Below are 7,135 nucleotides of genomic sequence, written 5' to 3' on the forward strand. Positions count from 1 at the left end.
AATTTGAAGAAGAAAAATCAGCAGATGCCCTGTGAGCAGAGATGCTTAATTTGCAGCAGATGTGTGTGCACTCTCCCAGAGGCCCTGTGCTCTACTGTGCATCTAAGGAATAGACCTGACTGGCAGTAGCGCAGGTAGGAAGGTCAAACTGAGTCTTCTGCCAGGCCAGCCTAAGCCAGGGCTGGTGACCTGACTAAAGGTCAGGTCACTAAGGGGTGAGTGTCATGGGTTGACCCTGGCACAGTGCCAGCGCCCCCATGAAAGGTGGATTTTCCAAAATGGTTACCGTGAGATGTGACCCAGGAACAGAACAAAACAGGCTCCAACTTGGGAATGGAGGGAAAAAAAAACAACATTTTATTAATCTACATAGACACAAAAGGGGAAAAGGAAAAAACTACACACAACAATCCACAATAGAACATCTTCAAAAACACTTCTCCTCCCCCCACCTCTCCAAACAAACAAATCCCCTCTAACACATCAATTCTCAATTCCAATACCCTCCTTCACACACACTCTCCCCAGTTCGTCAGGAGAGAGGAGTCTTCCTCTCACACCATGGGCCTCCCCAGGAAAACACTGCAAAGTCCCCAGTGCTTCCACGTCACACACTGCAGCCGCCCGAAGAAAATCTGTAGCGGTGACCATTCTTCCTTCCATGTCCAGCGCTCTCACCACTGTCCATGGATCCAAACTGCTCCTTAGGTCCTTTTAAGAATGCTTTGCCTAGTTCCAAGAAGTGGCCGCCTCTCACCATTTGGGACACCTGTCCCCCCCATATTATTTCCCCTGGGGCCTGGGGCTCTCAGGAACAGAGATCCTTCCCTGGAGGCAGAGGGCTCCACCACACCCTCCCCCTCAGTCTCTGTTCTCTCCGCTTCTCTTCGCGGCCTTGTCACTCCTGGCTTCTAGCCAACCGCCTCCCCCAAGGAGCAGTCTCTGTATTATCAGAAGAACTTGGTTTCGCCCGTGGCTGTGTAAGAGAAAAGTCCAGCCAAAGCCACTCCACTCATCTCCTCCACCTAGGGCACTCTCATCTACAAGCATTTCTTCACCTAGTCAAACTTCTTCTTCTTTCCCATCCTCTTTCTCCTCTCACTCCTCAGCTGGGGAGGATCAGTGTTTTTAAAGCTTCCAAAGGTTCAAAAAGGTTACAAGCTCGGCCTGGTCTGCTGACGGCTGGGCACCTTGCCCCCCCCCACTTTCTCCTCCTGGCTGTGCTCCCGGCACCAGATAACAAATTTCCAGCCTGCACAGTCTCTATCATTCTCTCTCCCAGGGGGGGGGCTGCCCAAACCATCCCAGGACTCCTCCACCCCTGCACCTTGCCGGGGCTCCGGCCTTCCTTCCCAGGCCGCATGGCCTCCCCTCCCCCGCCCAGACACAGCTGGGCAGGGGAGAGGTCAGAGCAACTCACCGGCCGGACTCCAAAGAGGAAGGTCTTCTCTAAATCCTCTGCTTTCAACCCACTGAGTGTGTTCTCGGAGGCGTACCCAAATCCTCAGTGGCCACACCAAATGCCAATTTCACATCTGGCCACTGATTGGTTTGACCATAACTTTCCAAAAAAAAACTCTCTTCCGGGTCAAACCATGACAGTGAGGTTTTGGTGCTTGGCATCCAAGCAGAAGGTGAGCTGCAGTGGCAGTGATCTGGCTGTGGGACAAGGCAGCATCCTTACCTTCTGCCCCAGGTCAGAGGCCAGAAAATAGCCATGCTGCAGAGAAATCACATCTTGGTAGGCAGGGTTTGTGCTTTGAGATGGAGCTACATCAAAGCTCCCCCGAAGCTCCCTGAATGAATGCTGGTTAGTCTCTTGGGTCCTGCATGTAATACAGTTTAGTATGTGCATCCAAACGGCAAAGGGAACACTTAGGTCACCCTCAAGAGGCTGCCCCAGGGTTACCTGCACATGGTGACCCTGGGGATGTGTGCTTGTCTCCACACTAGTCCAGGAGTAACATCTCTTTCCAGTTTGTCTGGCAGGAGACTAAGATTCCTGAGAGAGAGCAGGACTGTATGCCTTGGAGGGCTCTACTTGCTCTTCTCTGGAGGAGCAGCTGACCTGCTGGGTCTTGGCCAAGAGCTAATACATGGCCTCAATGGCAGTGAGCTCTGCTGTGTGAGAAACACTGATGGGACCGCATGTTTGAATGCTAAAGAAGTGCCACTCATGCCATCCAGGACTGTCACAGACAGGACTGGGAGCACAATGGGCATTCAGGGAATAAGGAAAGGTCTCCTGTTCAGGTACAGAAGTAGCCTTGAGATCTAAAAATACTGATGCTCTCCACTTCTGTCCACAGCCCAACCTGCGCAGTTTTCTGAGCTTGCAAAGCATGGGGAGGAGAGGCAGGGAAGGTAAACCTGCCCAGGCTGGTAAGGAAGAGTAGCAGCAATGAGCTGAAGACAAAATGCTTCTCGAGACAGAGCTGGATACAAAAATGGGTCTGCTCTTTCTGGGGAGAGACCTGAAACCTTGAGATGCATTTTTCCCCTCCTTTGTGCCTGTGGAAGGTGTGTGTATGCTGCTTTTTAAATTCCCTTTGCAGTACTTGCAGCCCTGGTGAACTTCGACAGGGATAGGGTTTGCACTGGGGCTGCCAGACCTGTTGCCCGGCGCAGCAAACACGCCATGGGTGCCAAAGCGCAGCGTGGCTGTCCCCGCTGCTCCTACTGCGGAAGAGACCCCTGCGAGTGCCCCTCTGTCCAGCCCCTCTCCCTGGGCTCCTGCCTGCCCGCTCAGCCGGCCGGCCCCGCTCCTGGCCTTGCTCTTCCCGGCCTTGGGAGACCCCGGCCGTCCCCCGCACCTGCCCTTGAGGGCGCAGCCTCCAGCTGCGGGCACATCTGTCCCGCCGGGACCGGCGTTCCCCGAGGCCCGGGCGGAGCGGATGGGGTCGGGGCGCGAGGTGACGCTTCCATCCATGCCGTGCCTGTCCTGCAGCTGCCTCCGGGAGCCGCGGGATGGAGCCTCCGGGCCGCGCCCCCGCTCCCCCCGCCCCGGCGGCAGGTATGTCCCTCCCCGCCGGCACCGCCAGCATCCCCCTCCCTTCATCCCTCCTTCCCTGCCTCCCTCCCTCCCGCCCGCCCTCCGCCTGCATGGAGAGAGCCACAGAATGGCGGAGCGAGAGAAAGGAGCTGCATCCCCGCCCGCCTCCTCACCCTTCCTGGGGCTGCACCTCGCCTCGCCCCCCAATTTCAGGTACCGGCCGCCGTCCCCCCGCGGAACCCTCTCGGGGCTGCCCCTGCCCCCTGCCCGGGGCAGCGCTCCCCCTCTGCTGCAGCCCCCGCCCGCACGGCCGCGCCGGCCCCCGCCTCCTCCAGCGCTTCTGCCCCCTCGGCGCGCAGCCCCCCGGCCCGGCCATCCCTTCTGCCCCCCGCCCCAGCCACCGCTGAACCCCCACCGCAGACATGGCTCCAGCCCCCCATGGCTGCTTAGCCCGCCCACCCAAGCCATGTTGGCCCTCACCCCACACATACAGCACTGCAGCTTCCCAGCCCCCTGCTTGGCCTCATGTTCCCCTAGCACCCCATCCCGCCTCCTTACCTGTCTTATCTCCTCTTCCACACCTCTTCCTCATGGAAAAAAAAAAAAAGCTTCATCTCTCTCCCCTCCCCAAGAAAAGCCTTTTTCCAGCCCTTTCCTAGAAGTCCCAGGTGCTTCTGCTTCCTTCCTGCCCCTGTGAAACAGGAACCCCAAGTGAGACGGTGGGAGAGTGCCAGAATTGATCCTCCTAGCAATACCAAGTGCTCCCATCGATTTGGGATGCAGGGGGCTGTGTCTCCTCTGAAACCCAATGAGGCTTGCCACAGGGACTTCCGATGGCATGGGCTGGGCCGGGCCAGGGATGCCTGTGGGTTTTGGAGCCTCCGGTGCCTGCTAAGGGTATCTCTGGGAGAGGGATGTGCTGGATGGGTAAGGGAGGAGTCCTGCCCCTGCCCGCAGGTGGGGTGTTCACTCGCCGTCAGGTGTGGCTCGCTGCTCCTGGCAGCTGTGCCCTCGTCAGCCATTGCTCTCTGCTTGCATCTGCCACTCAGGGTGCTGGGGGGAGCTGCCTGTGAAGGGGGGAATGGTACCAGCTGCCTTGCACGCTGAGATTTTGGGTGGAAAGGAGAGGATGGTCCTCACTTGGGACCACAGCTAAGATCATGCCCTCCTCTGTCAGGCCCAGCCCCTAAGGCTGGGGAACCCGTGGGTCCCTGTGAGGAAACAGATGGCTGCAGTCGAGCAAAGGTAGCGTTCAGGCAATTAATATTTGAAGGGCTCTGCTTCTGGCCCCCCGTCGCTGGCTCCGGGTCTTTGGCAGCAGCCTCCTATTGCAGCGCTGCCTGCGAGAGCTGCTGGGAGCTGTTGCAACATGGCTGGTGTACCCTGCAAAGCCAGCGATTAAACGCTGCCTCTGGAATCCTCCACCATGGAGAAGGGGCTTGGCCACCGAGCCAGGGGCCGCAGGCTGAGCTGCCGAGCAGCTCTGGGCCTACCACCTGCTGTCCTGGAGGTAGTGGCTGTCCCCTGGGCACCCTCCTGCTCCCCAGCAGACAGCCGTGCCCTGGGAGGGAGAACGAGCTGCTGCTTCTGGCTGTGCCTCAGATCTTTGGAAAAGGAGCCCCGTGTGCTGCCAGCCTGCTCCAGGGAAGAACTGACCTCGTGAAGGAGGCTGTGCAGCTGGGTGGAAAACCGGGGAATCAAGGCAGGAGTGCAAAATCTTCCCCGGGCACCAAGCTCAGGGTGTAAGCGGAAGAAAATGCAGTGATGTGTCTGAGCCTGGGGCAGGGTCTGGCAGATCAGAGGCGATGTTGTGGCGGGGAGTGTCGTGTGAGAAGGGAGCCGTGCTTGTGAAACACAAGCTGGGTTATGTGTCCCAGGTCCTGCATCCCTGCTGCAGACCTCAGGAGGGGCTGTGCCCCGCAGATGAGCTGGACCCAGCAGTGATGAGCGTGGTTCAGAGTGAAGGCTCAGACCATGGCTGGCAGTGAGGTGGGCCCTGCCCTCTGCTCCTGCTTGCTGCCTGCAGGATGAGGTGTTTCAGATTTCTGCCCTTTGGTACATGCACTTGCACTCCCAGCTCCGAGTGGTGACATGCCAGCCCAAGCATTAGGTGATCGGTTGGCTTGAATTGAGAGAGGGCTTGGTCCTGGCCAGCAAGCATGCTGAAGCTCTGAAGAGTCCAGGCATAGTGGCCTGCCAGTGATGGTTTGGTGCTGTCTGAGAAGTGGGAGGAAAAGGATGATCCCTCCTTTAGTCAGGAGGTCCTCCAGAGGTGTCTGGTTATCACAACAAGAATAACAGCATTTTAGGAGACAGCAGTAAAAAAGTCATTCTCATCCATCCTCCCTGTTGTCCTTAAGCTTCCCAAAGCCTTGCAGTGCAGTCTGTGTTCACTGGACCTCCTCAATATCTTTCTCTGGGACACTGTGTTGCAGCTCCTTGCCCTGCTAAGAAGCTTTGGCAGTGCTTTGTGGCAGGCTTTCCTGTGAGGGGCTCTCTGGGGCCTCTCTGGGTTAGGGGTCCCTCTACCCAGTATTAGAGGAACAGAGAGGACTGGCACAACTGGGGCACAGCTGGATGCAAGGCCCTGCAGAGCTCACAGCGTTGCCTGCCCCACTGTTCCCAGGACTGTGGCTCTAATGTAGCTGGAACCTGGGAGGGGTCACTGAATGATCCCCTCTATCTCCTTCAGCTTTCCCTGATAAAAGCAAAGGGCATCCGCCCAGCTACTGGGCAGGAAGGCACCTAGGAAAAGAAACCCTTAGGGAGTTATTTCCACAGGTCAGGAGAGAGGGGGAACTACTCCACTACTCAGGGAGCTCTGTCAGAAATCACAGCCCTTTGGGAAGGGAAGGGCTCTCTGGGGGAAGAAGTTCTCTCAGTCTTGTCGGGAAGTTCAAAGAGGCACCTTCAGGCTGAGGCAAAAATCAGTTTAGCTCTGTGGTTTGTTTTATGTGTCTGTCGTGCTCACCTGGAGCTGTCAGCAAAGCCTGTTTGGAGGCAGTGAATGAGCTGGGCGTCGGAATGGGGCTACCTGTCTTCTTGTGAGGGGAGACAAAAAGGTTGTCTTCCTGTGATGGAGGGGGAGAGGCGCCTTCTCATCCGTTCAAATAAAACAGTCTCTGGGGCCACTGAGATGGAAGAAAAAGACGGGCCAGCCAAATGTAGGTTAGTATTATTTTTTCCACTGGTGCTGGTTACAGGACTTGCTCACAGCACCTAACAGCAGACTGTCAGAGCATGGCTCAGGCAGCCAGGCCTGTTGGAGCGCCAAGCTTCATCACATCATTTTTTTGCCCTGTTTTTGCCCCCCATAGAAAATCCTCTGCAGTGGCAGTGGGCTGACAGGGGATGGGATCAGGAGAGGCACAGCAGCCAGGACTGATTTTAAGGCTGTTCTTAGGACTGTGATCAAGCTGCACCTGCCATGGGCAGGTAACATCTGCCTCTGTTCATGCACCCCACGTGTGTACTCTTGCTCATAGCTCCTGGGAATCCCAAGTTTATCACTTCTCATGCATACAGGAGGCCTGCCCACCTTCAGGTGCCTCTTGGCACATCCGTCAGGAAAGCACTCATAACCTGCACGGACGGGGTTCTCCCACCCTCACAAATGGAGACAGACTCCCATACTCCTGTGATGCTGTGGCTATTGGCAAGAGAATTTGGCCAAAATGCACATGTAGGTCCTGCTCAGACCTTCACTGCCAATGATGGAGCTGAGAGGAGTCAGAGCTGTTTCATTTTCATTATATTTTTAGCCTCTTTGAGAGGAAGGAAGGGGTGTTTCTACCACAGGGAGCAGAGGTGGGTAATGGAGAGCCTTCCTTGTGTTTCCTAGGAAGTCCTGGAGCATCCATGCGAGAGGAGCAAAGGGCTCGAGTAATACAGAGATAGAGACTTCTTTATTCATTGCATTAATTGAGGTTTCAAGCAGATGAGGTGCCTCCAGGCAGAGCTGATAGGGAAGATGGAGTCCTGCATACTGTTCTTGTGGGGCTGAGTGACAATGACCACAGTATCACAGCATTCACAATGATCACAGCATTCACCAGTAGAGCCAAGCAGGTGGTGGGAGATGCACCCATTGCTTGAAGCTGCTGGAGTGGGTGTCAGTGAGGGCAAGAGAGCAGTGCTGTGATG

This window comes from Fringilla coelebs (genome assembly GCF_963513975.1).
Source record: "Fringilla coelebs genome assembly, chromosome: 6".
NCBI lineage: Eukaryota > Metazoa > Chordata > Aves > Passeriformes > Fringillidae > Fringilla > Fringilla coelebs.